General features: G+C 51.5%; 1 long non-coding RNA gene across 1 annotated transcript; it reads left to right on the top strand.

Moving 5' to 3' along the window:
• The first annotated feature begins 1,231 nt into the window (after nucleotides 1-1,231).
• Nucleotides 1,232-12,869, top strand: LOC142818317 (uncharacterized). Its single transcript, XR_012895759.1, has 3 exons — nucleotides 1,232-1,521; nucleotides 9,344-9,427; nucleotides 9,767-12,869. It is a non-coding gene; the product is annotated as an uncharacterized LOC142818317 (long non-coding RNA).
• The last annotated feature ends 4,868 nt before the right edge of the window (nucleotides 12,870-17,737 follow it).

Here is a 17,737-nt window from a genome sequence, read left to right as displayed (position 1 = left end):
CATCCTTTGAGAGTTTGTTTGCAAGTTAGAAGGGTGTTTAAAGAGATGCTTCTTTATGGAAAGAGCATTTCTAAATGGAGAATAGGAAGAAACAAAGAGGGCAAAGCACCTTAGAAGGGTAAGAAATAGCACCCCAAAACTCCCAACATACAATGTCCCCTCCCCATTCTCCCATCTCCAATAACACCACGAAATACAATAGATCTTAATTCCCTACCGCCTTTCATTTAGCACCAACATTTTCACCTGTGCAAACTAGGGATAAAGCAATACCAGATCAAAGAGATTTTATGCCTACTTTGCACAGAGGTATGTGGCTACAAGGCAATGGAGAATTCCACCTATTAGAACCAAAGGGAGACCATCACCCACTTGTAATTAGCTTATGTGGCTAAAAGAGCATGTGGAATAAATAAACCCATATATATACACAAATGCTTCATTAAAATACCCACTGTCTCCCATGCAAAATGATGGCCCCTTATAATAGGCATACATGCCAGGTGGCAAAAGCAGCCCTCTCTAAAAAGAATCCTCTTCTGGTTTCAGGTGCTAAGTCTTTTTTCATGTCTTACTGGAAGCTAACCTACAGGAGCAGTTATATAGCCTATTAAATGTCATCACTGTGACTGAAGAAAGCAAAGTCTCCTGTGATCCATTAACTCCTTTCCAGGGAGGCAAGCAGCTGATGGAAAATTAGCAGGCTCAGACCTGCAGGACATGAGTAGACAGGTGAAAGAAAAACTCAGAGTTTGAACATTAAGAACATTGTTTGCTTTTGATTGTTTGTTTTAAAGGATACATTGGGGAAGCAAATTGGAGGCCAAGTGACTCTAAGATTCTTGTAACCAATGGCCCCGATTCTGTTCTTATGCCCTTTCACACGCAATAATGTCACTGGAGCTACCTGACTTAAACTAGTGTACATGAGCTCAGAACCATGGCTAGTGCCTATTACGCAGGTAAATGAAGGCAAGGTGTGACGGGCTGTCACTGGTCCGGGGAGAGGACGGCAGGAGCCACCACCCGCAGGGAGCCGGCGGCCAGTCCCAAGCCCCCCGGCATTACCCCAGCGCAAGCCAGAGGACCTGGCGGGACCGCACGCTGCCGCCGCGCCTACGCCAGCAGGGGAGCGTTGGCCCCTCCATTGAGGCTCCGCAGGGCGGGGGCAGAGGGGAGCGAGGCGGACGCACGGTGGGGACAGACGTCGGCACGCTGCCGGAAGGGGAGGGGCCCCGGGCAGCGGCCGGCACGGCGGGCCGTTTTAAAAGGACTTGCCGCCAGCGAGGTCAGGGGCAGCCTCCTCGCAGCAGCAGAGGAGCGGCCCCCAACCCAGGACAGACCCCGAGCACTACCCAGGCCGGCAATCGGCCTGGCCTCGGCCCCGGGACCACCGGGGCAGCCATCACCGCTGCCGCGTTGGACCAGGAGGGAGCGACCGAGCCGGGAGCGGACCCTGCCAAGGGAGCTCTTCCCGGAGACTTCGCCTGGATGACCCAGGATCCGAGCTACTGAGCCAGGGTAGGTTCTGGAGGGTGGGGCAGCGACCCCCAGAGATGCGAGAATGGGGGAAGGAGCCCGGGGCAGGGTGCTTTTGGCGACCATGGGTGGACGGGTTATGGAGGGAGTGACCCCCCTTCCAGCGTGCCGGGGCGCTAGCAAGCCCCAACGCTTAGGACCCGAAGAGAGGGTGGGACCGGGTCCCCCTCCCTCTCCAAGAGAAGCGTCCAGCTCCTAACAACCACACCAAAAAGGAAAGTGCGAATTGGGACCCCGTACTGGGGAGGACTTAGACTGGGGGCTTCGGCCTCATCCCGTAGGGACGGGTGACTATTTCAGGGTTCGCTGACCCCCCCTTTCAGCCGGGAGCGGGTGATCGCACCCAAGGGCCCGGGCCCATAGCAGGGACCCGGGGTACAACAAGGGATAGGAGGAGGACAAGAGGGTCCGCAGAACCCCCCTCTCGGTCTGAGAGGGGGTGATCGCACCCCTCACCCCTCACACAAGGGAAAAAAGGAAGTGAATGAAAAATTAAAGGACGAGACTAGAAGACCATGGCAGAAAATGGCAAGGGAAAGTAGGGAGAAGAACAGTGTCATGGCAGAGGTGTTGGGGAGGGTAAATATCTCTCAGTAGTTAGTACATGGGATTAGGAGCCTGAAGTCTTAGGTTATATTTCTTCTGTTGACTGGTTTCATGTATATTTTCAGGCTTCTCACCTGTAGGACTTGGAGGACCAGTTTTGGATGTTTTAAAAAAAGGGGGTACTTTGAAAGTCAACTAAGGGGCAGTCATTGCTCTTTGAAAGTGATGTGTTGTTGGAGGTCCTGTTTTAAAACCTAGAAGTTGAGGGATGGAGGTTAAATGTCGTTAGCATTTTCAAAAGCATTTCATATGCCAAGATGTGAAGTGGTAAAGGATAACCTGTGCATTGGTCAAAGTGATGTAAAGCTGTCAATAAAACTTAGCACAAAATGAAGTTAAAAGAATTACATGCATTAAGTTTACTTAAACTGACCTGTGGTGCTGGAATGACCTTCAAGAACCTGGATCTGGCTCCCAATTGGCTGAACAATAGATCAGAAATTCCTTAAAATATCAAGAAACTCCTGAGTTTGGAGCATGAGAAAGAATCTGGATGAGACAGTGATAATTGATTAGTTGGAGAGACCAAAGCATGGTAGCCAGTTATAGTCCCAGCCTAGAGTATGGGGGATGAAGTTCATCTATTTGTGGCTTGCTGCACATGAATGAAGTTGCACCAATCAGAAGCCTTTTATTCTATTGTAACCCTTCTCTTCAACTCTGGCAAATAATTATTCTGTGGGAACGCCTGCACCACTCTTCTGAGCATCAGGTTGGAATTTCCTTGCCCTGCTTCTTCTACCAGCACCCTGCAGCAGTTGTTCATTAGGAGACTTTCCTCATTCATTGATGCTATCAAATTGCTTATTAGGTTTACCATTTTCCTTTTAAGCACACAATCACACTAGGCAAGGCAAAGTATCCCCTAAAATCTGATCACTTCTGAAGCAGCTACTCAGGACCAGATAGGCAGATACTTTTCTTCATGCTCTCCTTTTTGCTTTGGGTCACAAAGCCAGATAGGCAGTTAGGGTATGTCTACACTACCCCCCTAGTTCAAACTAGGGGGGGGAATGTAGTCATACGGAGTTGCAAATGAAGCCCGGGATTTGAATTTTCCGGGCTTCATTTGCATAAAGCCGGCCGGCGCCATTTTTAAATGCCGGCTAGTTCGGACCCCGTGCCGCGCGGCTACACGCGGCACGGACAAGCTAGTTCGGATTAGGCTTCCTAATCTGAACTAGCTGTACGCCTCGTGGAACTAGCGGGGTAGTGTAGACATACCCAGAAAGACTAGGATCACTGGTGCGGGGGCAAAGCACCGAAAAACTTGGAACAGATAGTACAGATAGTTCGGAATGGCTACGTAGTTCGAACTATCTAGCCCGTGCCGCGTGTAGCCGCGCGGCACGGGGTTCGCACTAGCCGGCTTTTAAAAATGGCGGCGCTGGCTTTATGCTAATGAAGCCCGGGAAATTCAAATCCCGGGCTTCATTAGCAAGTTCGGTATGCATACATTACCCCGCTAGTTCGAACTAGCGGGGTAGTGTAGACATACCCTCTTTTATCCTACTTTATCTTCGGTTTCCCTCTCCCAGGCACGACGGGAGGGGAAGGGGGGCCCGGGCCCACCCACTCTCACAGGCCCCAGCCCAGGGCCCTAAGGGTGCGGGTTTGGCTCGACCCGCCCCGGCTGACGGAGTGTACCCCCTTAACTCGTCAGCCCACCAGTCTCGCCGGACTCTGCCCTGGGCCACTTCCTTCCCTTCCCGCAACCGGGTGACTCACCATCCCCGCTCGGGGCTTGCTTGGAGGAACTGCCGTGGGCGGGTCCGCCGACTCCTTGGCGGGCCGCCCGCCTCCTTCCTGGTGCGTTCGCCCCAGTCCTGCTCCCAGCTCCGGCCTTTTAAATCTGGCGCTGACGTCCCGGCGCCAGTGCATCTCGGCGTCCCCGCCGCTCCGCCCGGACGTCGGGCCATTGCCCTGGCAACGCGGCCGGCGCCACGGCGTGTTCCCACTGACGTCTCCCAGCGCGCTGGGGCTGGGGGCAGCCTGCGCGGCTGCTGAGCAACCGGGACAACGCCGGTAGCTGCCTGGCCTCCCGCCCCACAGCGCCTCCTGGGGGGCTGTCCCCGCGGGGTGCGGGCTTGTCCCATCACAGGGAGCATGATGGTACTCACAAGTGGACGCCTCCCCGGCCTCGGACGACACAGGCGAGTGGCTCTGTGGGGTGCCTCGGGGGTCCCGGGTCCTGGGCAGGCTGCCGGCAGGCTCCTGGCTCTCAGAGCCCTCCTCCTCTTCCTCCATCTCTTGGAGCGGTCCCTCTGCCCCGGGGTCTATCACGTCCCGGGGGGCAGGGATGGCATGAGCCCCCAGGAGGCGGTCCAGAGCCTGGAAGTGGGGGCACGCCTCTGGGTCGGCCCCTGGCAGGCAGGCCCGGGAGTAGGACTGCCGCAGGTCCTTGATTTTCCAGTGCACCTGCTCCCAGCTGCGCTGGTGGCCCCTGGTGGCCAGGCTGGCAGCCATGCAGCTGTAGACTGCTGCGTTCCGGTGGCTAGTGCGGAGATCGTGGACATTGGAGGCTTCCCCCCAAACCTTGATGAGGTCCACAATCTCCGCACTAGACCACGCGGGCGCCCGCCTCTTGCGGCCCCGGGCAGGCTCCTGGGAGCCGCCAGGCTGGTCCCGGGAAGAGGGGGAGGGCTGGGTGTCATCGGGTGGCTGGCTCATGGGTGTCAGCTGCTGGGTGTGCTGGCATGGGTGCTGGCAGCCTTGCAACTGGCACGAACTGTGTAGCCAGCCCGTGGCCCTTTAAGGGCTCCGGGGCCGGGAGGGGGGCATAGAGTTTGCCTGGTGTTGGCCAGAGTGGCCACCAGGGCAAGCTGGGAAGGTCTAGCCTCCCACTAGTTCAAATTAAGGGTCTACACAGCCCTTAATTCGAACTAGTAAGTTCGAACTAGGCTTAATCCTCGTGGAATGAGGATTACCTAGTTCGAACTAAGCGCTCCGTTAGTTCGAATTAAATTTGAACTAACGGAGCACTAGTGTAGTGCCTATGAAAGTTAGTTCGAACTAACGTCCATTAGTTCGAACTAATCTTGTAGTGTAGACATACCCTTAGTCCTTCAATTCTCCATTTGTAAAATGGGCTTTGCAGCCCTGCCTCGCCTCACAGTGGTGGTGCTAATATGTTAAAGACTGTGAGGCATAATAGGGACCATGTAAGTACCTCTGTCTGGCAGCATAAATATAATTTTTTTAGCAAATTAAAACTAATATAACTTGCTCATAAGCATCATACCCAGGACTCTGCTTTTAAGAATTTGTATTTAAATATTATCTCCATGTAGTGGAAAAAAACAAACCAAAACAAAACAGGAAGAAAGACCAGCATTGTCTATTCCTGTGTGGGATTTTTCCACTTAATTAGACAGGTTTCCACTTAGCCCACTGGCTCATGGCAGAACTGACTGGAGCATCTTTAGCAAATAAGGTGCATCATGGCACTTCAGAAACACCAACCCAGAAAAAGTTAATACATGAAATGTCATTCTATTATATTCTCCCTTGGAAAAATAAAAACAGTTCTGGTAGCGAGTCATCTGCTCGCCACATTGTCAATTGAGATATTTTGCCATCAAAAATGTTAAGCTGAAAATAGCCCTCTTCAGATACAGTACAGAAGAAATGGGATGACGAGGGAAATCTATTTCCAAATTTCTTTCCTTCTGGCTATTTTACATGGCAGTGGTCATTGCTGGGGAGGGACACAAGGGGGGCATCGGTCATGTGACTGCTCCTCATGTGACTCGTCCCTGTGCCACCCGTAGCCGAACACTGATCGCCCCTCCCTCCCACTCACCAGCGGCAGGAAATGGAGCAATGCAGCTGAGAGCTAGTAGAGTGGACTGGGGCCAGGTTGTTCCACTTCCTGCTGCCACTAGTGAGTGTGGGGAGAGGGCAACCCTTATTGCTGGTGTCAGCCCCCTGCTAGTCCCCTAAGTTCCACTGGACCCCCAAAAGCACAGCGCTGAGGGCGGTTGGACAAGCCAGGCTCTGCCTGGTGGCTGCCGGCCTCTTGTATCTTGACCCCATGGAGTTTGGGGGGCATGTGAGCCTTCGTGCCTCTCCCACACCACCCCGGTTACATAAGCTGTTCCCCAGGACACAGCTGCCTCTGTTATGTTTATTTCACATTTAAATTTTAATGGAGGCCCTATTGAATATCCAATTGCAGCCACATTTATTACATTTATTACTCTTTCTAAATGAAAACTGCAATGAGGTCAGAGGAGGTTACTTTCACTGAAAATAAACCTCTGTGCAGGTTTACATTTTCTGTGGAACACAACCTTGGGAGGAAGGTGCCAAATTATTGTGAATTATTGTGGCTGATAGGAATGAATGCAATGAACCTGAGTGTGATATGGATATGGCTTGATACATCTGAATTACTGGAGGATTCTGGGAACCAGACCATTGGTGTGGAAATGTACTGAGTATACTGACATTGCACTGGAATGGTTATCTGAGACTCCATCTGTGCATGTTACAACACAAGACTTTGAAACATGTCAGCCCCACACCATCTGGGAAGGAGTGAAACCAGGCTGGGGAGCCTGCATAGGCCCTGGCCAATTAGGGAAAGGCTTTTAAGAAGCCTATCAGAGGGCAGCTTGCTGGGGCAGCCTTGTATATGAAGAGCTGCCCTGCAGGGAGAGGCTTTTTGGTCCTAATTAGTGAGAGTGCAGGATCAAGTCCCAGTGAAGAGTGGCACCATTGATACTATAGTGCTAGGCAAGCAAAGAGAAAGTTAGAAACAGAGGCTCCCAGCTTGATACCTGCCACGTTGCAGGCCTTGAATAAGGGCCAGGAAGGTGCAAGGGACCATTAGAGCATTGACTAAATGCCTTTCTGATGTGTGCTTGGTTCAGAACTTAGCTACTAGGAAATACAGAAAGGCTGGCTATGCGGGGGGTCAGATGGGATGCTCTAATGATTTTGGAAATAATAAAAAGAGTTTGTTTTTTCCCTTGGCTTTCCAAACTGGGTGACTGAAGTCTCAGAGAGGTTTGGTACCTGTTCAGTCTGATCCATCTGGTGGTAGCTGTATTCCAGGCATAGAAATTACTAGGTTAAGGTAATTTGGTTTCCCACCCAGGGTTTTGTCTTGTAGAATCACTGAGCACATTGCGAGTTTGTCCTTTTCCTCCTTCCCTCCCTCTCTCCTTCTCTTGCTTCTTTCCTCCCTTTTCTGTTTCTGCCTGCCTCCACCAAGAGGGTAGGGGAGAGGGAGTGTGTGTGTGTGTGTGTGTCCGTCCGTCCGTCCGTCCGTCCGTCCGTCCAGACTGCAGGCTTCTTTCGGAATAAGCTTTTCCAGAAGAGATCTTCCAGAAAAACTTCTTTCGAAAGAGAGCGTCCACACAGCAAAAGCACATTAAAAAAGTGATGTTTTTTTGAAAGATAGCGTCCAATCAATGTGGACACTATCTCGTATATAAGGCCACCCAGAACCAGTTCAGATAGGGCATTAGGTCAGCAATTGCTTCCGAGTGCTGTTGCCTAAGATTAACTAAGATACATGCTTAAAGGGACTCCCCTGGACAGCCATTTCTCTGCTTCTGCTGCGTGCTTGCCTACCTCTCCGAGGGCCAGCAAAGCTTTAGTAGTGCGTGCGCTGGTTGCCCTACTTCAGGAGACCACAGCATTCTTCTTGCTATGGTCCTGGAGCTGCCTCTGAGCATGTGATGGTCCCACATGGCCATGCTGCAGTTTCTGCAGCAGTTTGTGCAGGCTGCCTTCATGGCCCTGCACAAGCTTGACACTGAGCTCATCCTTGAGACTCTCTCCCTGTGTGTGGGTGCAAAAAACTTGCAACCACACCCCACAGTGGCAAGACGGTTTTGGAGGCTGGACACCAGTTCCGACTGGTGGGACTGGCTGGCCATGGCGCGGTGGGATGACCAGCAGCGGCTCCAAAACTTCTGCATGCAGAAGGCCACCTTTTTGGAGCAGTGTGCCTGGCTCGCCCCTGCCCTCTGATGACGCAACACCTACCTGTGGCCCGCCATCCTCCTGGAAAAGCAGGTCGCCATTCCTGTCTGGAATCTCACCACCCCAGACAGCTACCAGTAGGTGGGCAACCAGTTTGGTATGGGGAAGTCCACTATCAGAGCCCTCCTCATGGAGGCAAGGCACAAGGCTTGTCCAGGGTGCCTGCAGCTTTAAGAGCTGGCAGGAGACAGGAACTCTAGAGTTGCAATTAGTCTGGATGGAGTGGCCACTAGGGCACCTGTGTTATTTCCTGGAGGCCTCTTCTTTTGGAAAAAAAAAAAACCCCACTTCCGCATCCACACATGCCTTTTTCCGAAAGAGCTCTTTCCTTGTAGAAAGAGGTTTACCGCTGTCGGAAACCCCTCCCCCCCGTGTTCTTTTGACTTTCTATCGAAATAATGTAATTGCGGTGTGGACATAAGTGTAGTATTTTCGGAAAACCCCTGCAATGTGGACATATCCTGTGGGAGGTCCTCACAAAAAGATGGGACTAGAAGAATGCCCAGAGACTGATCCCCTCTGATGGTGACCAAGAACATCATTCTGGACTTCTGCTGACTCCCTTTTGCCTCCGAGCTTTCAATGCTGATTGGCCGAGCAGGTGGCTATTGACAGGGGAGACTCAGGTCTTTTTGTTCTCTTTTAAGACCAAAAAAGTAAATCACAAGCAATCATGTATTTGATTGTGCTGCCTCTCTGCAATTATTATCTCTGCACAGTTCCTGATTCTCTCTAATGTGCCTGTTTTTCTTAAATACTTCCTGAATAATGACTGTATTTCTGATCAGTCAGTGTGTCCCAAGAGTGGGCTTGAGGCAGGACACCAGCCTTACATAGGAGGGGTGTGTGCGTCAGTGACATCACAAAAGCCAGTTGCAGGACCTCAGCCTATTGGGGGGATAGTAGTGGGGAGGTGGTGTCCTCACAAAGAGATCCTGACGTCAGCTAGGCAGAACAGAGGTGTAAGGCAGGAGCAACCTCAGAGACTGCCTGCCTTTTATAACTTTGTGGGAGGCCTTCACAAAGAGGTGGAGCTGGAATTTCTCTGAGACTGATTCCCTCTGGTGGTGACCTGCCACCCCTTCGAACCTCCGCTGACACTTCCCAGTCTCCATGCTGATTGGCCAACCAGGGGGCTATTGATAGGGAGGTGAAGTTTTCACAGTTTCCCAACTGTGACTCATGGCTGCCCCTTCCTTTGCAGGCACTGCACAAGATATTGTCTGACCTGAAGCATGCCAGGCTGGGGAACCTGCTGACAGAGGCCCCAGGCACAGACATCTTGGAGGTGAGCACAGTCAGGAGGGGCAGGAGACAGTTTCCCCTTAGCACTGGGGGGGGGGGGGAGACTGGAAAGGAGAAACTGGAAAACCAGTTTAAATTCTTTCCTCCCAACCTACACTTCATTGGGCCATCCTTAGTCTGGGCAGTCAGGGCAATGCTATTATGGACCCCTCCTCTTTTAGGGGCAGGGAAAGGACATGGATCTTCAAGTCTGGGCCTTGTCTGGCTTTGGCAGTGAGAGCCTCAAATTCCCCATCCTTGCCCTACCTTCCCTACTCATGCTATGAGACCCAGGAGATTATGCTCATGGAAGAGTAACAGACTCCTACTTCTTTCCTAACAGCATCAAGATTCAGGAGGGAGGGGATGGAGAATTCACCTCACAGTCACTCCAATCCTCTGACCAAGGGCTTGAATCAGGAGTTTAGGAAGAATGGGACCAACCCAGGTGCTGTACATTGTCTTTCTCTATAGACTGAGACAGATTGTGACACCATTCTCAAGCACCATGATCAATGAATCGGATGTTCCACCCTGGAAACTATTTCTCAGGCCCAGGAATGGGAGTGGGACCATTTGCACAGCACGAACACTGGTCTATTGATCCTGACCTGCCTTCCCACACAGTGTGTCAACTTCTGCATCAGGTCCAGAGTGTCCCATCACCATCACCCTCCTGGAACTTGATGTAAACTTCCTGAGGCCAGGCATAGGCAGACTGGCTCTGACAGGCCGCAGGACCTACAGCTGCCAGGACTGTTGGTTGGGAGTGTTGCCCTTGGGAAGGCAGAGGCAGAGGCAGAGCAGGGAATGAGGTAGACTTGAGTCACATTCATCTTCTGGTTTAGTGGGGATCCTGGGATTTTAAGGGGGCTATCTTCTCTAGCCAGGTTCATGCCTGGCCTTGGGTGTCTTCTTGTCCGCCGGGAGCAGTTGGGGGTGCAAGTCCTCATGGTGGGCCCTGCCCACATCCCTTTGCTCCAGGATCAGTTGGGACGTGGCGCTCAGGAACTGAGGGTCTAGCTCTAACTCCTTTTCCCCAGTGTCTCCAGCAGAGGGACTTGGAGGAGAAAGATTCCTAGCCCAGGGAGATTGAAATCTGACAGCAGAATGCTGATAGAGCCCCCTGTCCCTCCCTTAGAATTCAGCAGAGTTCTCCAGGCCAGGGAGCTGGTGGATTCCTTACAACTGTCCATCAGTGACCCAGCCAAGGAACACAGCTGGTTGGCCAGGGAGGGGATTTACCAGCTGCTACACCAGAGGTAAGGAAACCCAGCTGGGGAAAGGAACTCAATAGAAAAGTGACACTAAAAGAAGCCAGGCAACAGGACATCTGAAGAAGAGATTCCCCTCCCATCTGAGACTGTCCCCCATTGGGTAATGGGAGCTCTGCTGAAACTTGCCAAATCCTCTGAGATTGGCCCCAGCTGGAGGATGAGTTTGTCTCTCTCCTTCTCTCCCTACTCCATTTAGAATCAACCCCCTTCCCTAGGCACTAAGGATACTCCACCCACCATAGAAAGCCCTGCTAGTCTGTGGGGTCACAGCTAGCCCCACAGGGGAATGGAAGAATACAGCCAGCAACAGCAGAGAGAGAAATCTGATAGTAAGAAGCTGCTAAGAAATGGAGGGAATGAAGGCAGAAACTCCTTCTACAACAGTGGGGAGAAGCGGGGGGGAGATAGGGAGTGTATCTGGCTGGCCCTGGAGGTCACTAGTTCAATCCAGGATGCCTTGTTCTCCAGCTCTCAGAGAATCTATCTGCGGGGGCTTCAGTGAACTTGGCCACAGAGATGGCTCAGCAGGGGATGGTGCACAGGAGACAAAGCAGCCTTGCTCTCCCTAGGGGCAGGACCTAAGGCAGGAGCAATGTGTGAAGAGGATAATATGCCTTTGCCTGGGGGTGCTGCTGTGGAGCCTGCAGGGTTGGGGTACAAACAGGCTGGAAATAGCTTCCTCCCTGCCACTGCAGAGCTTAGCTGAGGGGCAGAGAATTTTCCCTATGCCAGCACCGTATGAGGTTTTGGCACATGCACACCTTGGTTCCTTCTGGCCAGTGACCTGGGTCGTAGGGTCTTGAACTTTCTCTGGGTCCCAGCCCAGCCAGCGGCAGTGGGGGAAGGAAGAAACCTGTGAGCCCATGTGTTGGTGAGCTAAGTGATCCAACTGGGGGTTAGTTCTCTTCACAATGCCAGGAGCAGGGCACCAGAAGGGATATAGAGGAGCGGCAGGGCTGTGGGGTGAATGGGCACAGCAGGGAGGAGGCTAGTGAGGAGGCTAATCAGTGGGCAGTAGAGGTGATGTGTGACTGGGCACTTTTGGCCCGTACCAGCCACTGTAGAAAGTAGCCAGTGCTGGCTGGAAATGGCACAGTGGATGAAGGGGGCCTGCTGGCAAAGAGGAGGCACCGCAGCAGGGACTGCACTGATGGACCAGCAGTGGAAACCGTGGGCCCAGTATGCTGTAGCTGTTCCCAGTGTGGTGATTTAGATGCTTCTGGTAATTATTAGACCTGGGAGCATTGGCTGTTGGGAGTCAGAAGAACAGGAAACAGGAAGGAGGGGGGGAGAAGATTAGCCGGAGCTGAGTGAGAGCTACGGAGGGATGCAGCAGCTTTGTAAAGAGGTTTCATTTTGTTAAATAAACTCCTGTTGAAGTTTGTTAGAACCTTGCTTGCATGATACTACATTTTGGTAATGAGGATGGATCTTCTGCCTCTGAACCCACCTGCAACCTTTCTGCAAACAGGGCAGGATTAAGGCATGGGTTAGCCGGGCAGCTGCCAACCCATGGGTGGCACCTGATGGCAGCTCTAAGGGGCGTGCAGCGTGCAGCGCCCCTTACAGCTGCCATCAGGCACCATGAGCCTGGCTCCCAGATCGTGGGCTGCAACAGCTCCCAGCGGCCATCCCCACAGCGCCGGCCAGGAGTGCCTTCCCCCCGTGGCCACGGGGCCCTTGCATGGCCAGGCTCGGCCTGCCCCAGGCTGTGTGCCAGGGCGGTAGCTGGGCTGGGCCAGGCCAGGTATGTGCATCCTGCCACCTCCAGCTCTGCATGCCCTCTCCCGTGGGGGCAGGGCCGCGCATGTGCCCTCCCCCAACCCAGGGCGCAATTAAACTGTCTGCCAGGGGTGCCGGAATGGCTCAGTCCGGCCCTGTCTGCAAAGCCCAGGTGAGCCTCCAATTGCTTTTACTGCCTGTATTCATATGTTTGAGACTTATCTGCTTGCAATCAGTGCTACAGAGATATCTGAAGTAAGAAAACATGCTCTGTTAATCCACTGCCTTAGAGCAGAAGGACAGTGTATATTTTACACTTTGCCCCTTGCAGATGATAAATATGAGACTGCACTCACTGCATCAAAGAATTTTTTTGTGCCAAAAGTGAATGTAGTAGCTAATCATTACAGGTTTTGCCAGCATGAGCAGAAACCAGGGGAGACTATAATGCAGTACAGGCAGTCCCCGACTTACGCGGATCCGAATTACGTCGTATCCGCACTTACGAACGGAGCTTTCTCGCCCCGGAAGTCGGGGCGAGAAAGCCCCGTTCGTAAGCTGCTCCGGTGCCCCTGGTCTGCTGGAGACCGTCTCCAGCAGACCAGGGGCACCGGGCGGGTTCCCGCGCTTCTGAGGCTTTGCCAGAGCAAAGCCTCGGAAGCGCGGGAACCGCTGCTGCTGCCACTTGGGTGCCGGTGCCTGTGGTCTGCTGGGGACCGTCCCCAGCAGACCACAGGCACCGGGACCCAAGCGGCAGCAGCGGGCGGGTTCCTGCGCTTCTGAGGCTTTGCCAGAGCAAAGCCTCAGAAGCGCGGGAACCCCCGCTGCTGCCGCTCCAGTCTGGGTGCCTGTGGTCTGCTGGGGACGGTCCCCAGCAGACCACAGGCACCCGGACTGAAGCCGCAGCCGCGGGGGGGTCCCGCGCCTCTGAGGCTTTGCCAGAGCAAAGCCTCAGAGGCGCGGGGAACCGCCGCTGCTGCCGCTTTGACTGAAGCGGCAGCAGCGGCGGTTCCCCGCGCCTCTGAGGCTTTGCTCTGGCAAAGCCTCAGAGGCGCGGGACCCCCCCGCGGCTGCGGCTTCAGTCCGGGTGCCTGTGGTCTGCTGGGGACCGTCCCCAGTAGACCACAGGCACCCTGACTGAAGCCGCAGCCGCGGGGGTCCCGCGCCTCAGAGGCTTTGCCAGAGCAAAGCCTCAGAGGCGCGGCACCCCGCTGCCGCTGCGGCTCTGCTCCCCGTGTCCCTGGTCTGCTGGGGGGGGGGGGGCGCAGCTAGTGTGCTCCCCCCCCCCAGCAGACCAGGCTTTTGTTTTGGACTCTGGGGCAGAGCATCTGGGGCGCTGCCGATTGGTCCTGCAGCGCCCGTGGGCACTACTGGACCAACCCGGCAGCACCCTGTAGCCAGACACAAAACCCCATCTTGTTTTTCCACGAGCCCCATCTTGTTCCCCCCCCCCCCCCCCCAGAGAGCAAGAGAAAGGCAGTCAGCCTTTGATGCCCTGGGAACACAGGTTTGCTACCTGTCCCTGACTCTACCATAAACAGAAACCAGACAGTAAATGGGCTAGCTGATGACCCGGGGCCTCCCGTCGCCCTGATGGCTAGTACCAGTAATTGACACGCCTGCACTGTCCCAGAGAGGAATCTTCGCCCATCACATACTAGAGGTGCCCATTGTCTGCATTTTCCCAGGTGTAAATTATGCTTTGCACCCTTCGTGGGAAACTTGGCATTCAAAGCCATTTTTCCTTAATGGCCACTTGAGCCCAGGAAGAAGCCTACATGACCCAAGGGGTATAAAAGAGGTTCAGCAGCCCACCCTATTTGAGCTCCAATCATCTATACCTGCTGGCAGGTATTGATTGTCTCCCGAGGTCTGTGGGACGCCCAACCTCGCCCTACTTCTTCCCGAGGGATTGAGAGAAAGACGCTGGCCACGCCAAGTCTGGAACGCAGGGGTGAGAATATATACCTGCTATGTGTATTTTGCATGCATTTAATAAGAGCTCAGAGAACCAAAGGGTTTCATGGTACCTGTAAGTGACTTATTAGTGTAATTTCTGTCCTGTCCTTTGTAGTGTCTGTGTTATCTGTAACACAGTAGTAGCATTTAACAACTAAGTTTACCCTGTAACAATAAAATAGTAACTGTTTAAGCTTTAACCTGACTCCTTCAGTTGCTGTAACAGAACCAAGCACAATTTAAAAGAACTTCAGCCGGTCATAAGGGACTCACTGCCCTGACCGTCGGCTGACACACCCCAGCTGCTCTGCCCCAGGTCCTGATTCAGCCGCTGCTGGTCAGTTTCAGCAGCGGCTGAATCAGGACGTCTGGGGCAGAGCAGATGGGGTGCTGCTGGGTTGGTCCAGTAGCACCCCAGCTGCTCTGCCCCAGGCATCCCCAAGTCAGCTTCTGCTGAAACTGACCAGCGCTGACTACAGGAAGCCCCAGGCAGAGTTGCTCTGCCCCGGGCTTCCTGGAATCAGCTGCTGATCAGTTTCAGCAGCAGCTGACTTGGGGACGCCTGGGGTTCTTAAGTTGATTCTGTATGTAAGTCAGAACTGGCGGTCAGTTTCAGCAGTGTCTGAATCTGGACGCCAGTTCCGACTTACATACAGATTCAACTTAAGAACAAACCTACAGTCCCTATCTTGTACGTAACCCGGGGACTGCCTGTATATTGCTTCTCTGAGGAGTCTGATTGTAACTTGTGACATTGGGAATATGGCAGATGAGGTGATTAGAAACTAGCTCATTGACGAAACAACCATGCTTCGTGTAAGATAACTCTTGCTTTTAGAACCACAACTTACATTGGAAAAAGCAATAACCATTGCTACCCAGATTGAGTCAGCTATAGCAGAAGCCAAAATAATGAGCATGGATACAGGAGACCCAGTCCAGACTGTGACTTCTTTGCAGAAAAGTCCAGTATCTCCACAGACAAACAATTACAAGGAGAAAGCTAATGAAAAACCACAGAATCAGCAAATTCAAAGCACAGCAAAAGTGTGCTTTCACTGTGGATCCCCACAACACCTCGCAAGCTACACACGATGTCCTGCAAAAGTAGCTCAGTGCAATCACTGCAAAAAGATTGGGCATTTTGCTAAGGTATGCCACAATAGCCAGTCCAATCAACAGGTGCATGCAGTTACAATACCAGATGTTACTGTGCTGAGTGTGGACAAAGTCACTACTGCACATATTTCAGAACAGATAAGATGCACTGTAAATGTTTCTGCCACATCTTCAAGCAAATCACATCTTGTTCAGCTAATGTTGGACACTGGCTCAGCAGTATCTATACTATCTGATTCCATCTATTTGCATTACTTTAAAGATGTGCCTCTTACTGAACCCAAACTTCACTTGGTGTGCTATTTGAAAAACCAAATTTCAGTACATGGCTGCTTGCCAGCAATGGTGATTTTTGGTGATTGCTGTGTAACTGCAGAGTTCTACATTGTCCATAAAGGCACACCTTGGCATAGAGTTATATGCTGCTTTTAACCTCAGGGTAGTTAATGGACGAATTGATCATCCTTGGCAAAGCATCCTTGCAGTACACACACCAGTTTCAGCTGGGACCCAAGACCAGGTTGAGGAGAAACTTGGCTGTGCTTATGGGTTTGTGCACAAAGTTAAAATGAGACATAATGTGATGCCTGTACGACAGAAGTTACGGTGCTTACCATTTTCAGTCAGGGAAGCTGTTTCAGAGGAACTTAAAAAACTTGTTCAAAGGACATTATTGAAGAGATTGACTCCTCGGAATGAGTTTCACCCATAGTAGTGACACAAAAGAAGGATGGAGGCATTCACATTTGTGTGGACTTAAGGGAGCCAAATAAAGCTATTGTGATTGACAGCCACCCACTGCTTTACATACAAGAAGTACCGTATATACTCGAGTATAAGTCGACCCGAATATAAGCCGAGGCACCTAATTTTACCCCAAAGAACTGGGAAAAAATATTGACTCGAGTATAAGCCTAGGGTAGGAAATGAGGCAGCTACTGGTAAATGTAAAAAATGAAGATAGATACCAATAAAATTACATGAATATTTATTTCAAAGAAAAACAATAACCTAGCTCTGTAAGTGCAAAAGGGGGTCAACAAAAACAATATGGTATCAAAAATACCATAACTTTAAAAGTACAACAACCTTAGCTCAATCAGCAACCAAGCTAACACACAAGAGCTAAAATCCTTCAAAACTGGAGTTCTCCTCCTCATCATCTGTATGTCCAAACAGAGCTTCAGCTGGTGTGAGGTTATCAGCATAGACATTGTCATCATCACTGAGTTCACAGTCATCACCATCACTGCTGTCGTTCTCATACAAAGCGCTGTCTTCACTGCCATCCATAGCATTACTAATGCCACATTTCTTGAAGGCGCGTTGCACCAGGTCCTCTGGAATCTCTTCCCATGCATCACGAACCCACTGTGCTATCAATTCTATGTCTGGCTTCCTCAGATTTCCAACTTTTGTCAGTCGAGCTTGACCAGATGACATCCATTCATGCCACATCTTTCGCACACGATCTTTGAAAGGTTTATTTAAACACACATCTAGGGGCTGCAATACAGATGTAAGCCCACCTGGAATAACTGCCAAAGTAACTTGAGAAGACTTTGCCAATTTTTTTATGTCATCAGATGTGTGGGCTCTGAACATATCCCAAACTAGCAATGATGGTTTTTTCTTTAAGGTTGCTCCTGGTCGTCCGTTCCAAATTTCTTCCAGCCATTTTTTTGTTCTGTCTTCATCCATCCAGCCTTTAATATGTGCACGCACTATAATTCGTGGTGGGAATTTGACCTTTTTAGGCAAGGTCTTTCTTTTAAAAATAATGACAGGCCGCAGCTTAGTTCCACTAGCCAAACATGACAGAACGACTGTGAAATGGTTTTTTTCATTTCCTGTGGTTCTTAGTAAAATAGTTTTGTCTCCCAAACTTGCCACAGTTCTGTTGCTTGGAAGATCAAAGGTCATAGGCGTTTCATCCATATTCCCAATATCTCCCAGGTCATAGTTATGGATCCTTCTTTGTTTTATGATGAATGAATGGAATGACACCACTTTTTCATCAAGGTCTTTTGGCAGCTTCTGTGAAATCTTCGTTCTTTGCCGCAAACATAGGGCAAACCTATTCATGAAGCGGGTACACCATCCTGCTGATGCAACAAAATTTTCAATGCCTGGTGCTTTAAATTTGTCATCTTTAGCCATTTGAAGGGCACGTAAGCGAATTCCCATGCGTGTTACACAGTAACCATTTTGACGACACTCCATAACCCATTTATGCA

This window comes from Pelodiscus sinensis, chromosome 14 (genome assembly GCF_049634645.1).
Source record: "Pelodiscus sinensis isolate JC-2024 chromosome 14, ASM4963464v1, whole genome shotgun sequence".
Taxonomy (NCBI): Eukaryota; Metazoa; Chordata; order Testudines; family Trionychidae; genus Pelodiscus; species Pelodiscus sinensis.
The sequence above is the reverse complement of the archived record's forward strand: the minus strand, read 5'-3'. Positions and strand labels throughout refer to the sequence as shown.